The following is a 502-nucleotide window of genomic DNA, read 5'->3' on the forward strand; positions in this document are numbered from 1 at the left end:
TCCAGAAAACATCTATTTCTGCTTTATTGACTATGCCAAAGCCTTTGACTGTGTGGATCACAATAAACTGTGGAAAATTCTGAAAGAGATGGGAATACCAGACCACCTGACCTGCTTCTTGAGAAACCTGTATGCAGGTCAGGAAGCAACAGTTAGAACTGGACATGGAACAACAGACTGGTTCCAAATAGGAAAAGGAGTAGTCAAGGCTATATATTGTCACCCTGCTTATTTAACTTCTATGCAGAAGAAGAGAAACACTGGGCTGGATGAAGCACAAGCTGGAATCAAGATTGCCGGGAGAAATATCAGTCACCTCAGATATGCAGATGACACCACCCTTTTGGCAGAAAGTGAAGAAGAACTAAAGAGCCTCTTGATGAAAGTGAAAGAGGAGAGTGAAAAGTTGGCTTAAAGCTCAACATTCAGAAACCAAAGATCATGGCATCTGGTCCCATCACTTCATGGCAGATAGATGGGGAAACAGTGGAAACAGTGGCTG

At 42.8% G+C, this 502-nt stretch overlaps 1 protein-coding gene across 5 annotated transcripts in view; it reads left to right on the forward strand.

The window, feature by feature from the left end:
• KALRN (kalirin, RhoGEF kinase) overlaps positions 1-502 on the forward strand; it is a 626,732-nt gene that overhangs the window by 371,572 nt on the left and 254,658 nt on the right. The gene's annotated exons all lie outside the window — the stretch shown is intronic.

Source organism: Bison bison, unplaced genomic scaffold, assembly GCF_000754665.1.
Source record: "Bison bison bison isolate TAMUID 2011002044 unplaced genomic scaffold, Bison_UMD1.0 scf7180017864032, whole genome shotgun sequence".
Lineage (NCBI taxonomy): Eukaryota > Metazoa > Chordata > Mammalia > Artiodactyla > Bovidae > Bison > Bison bison.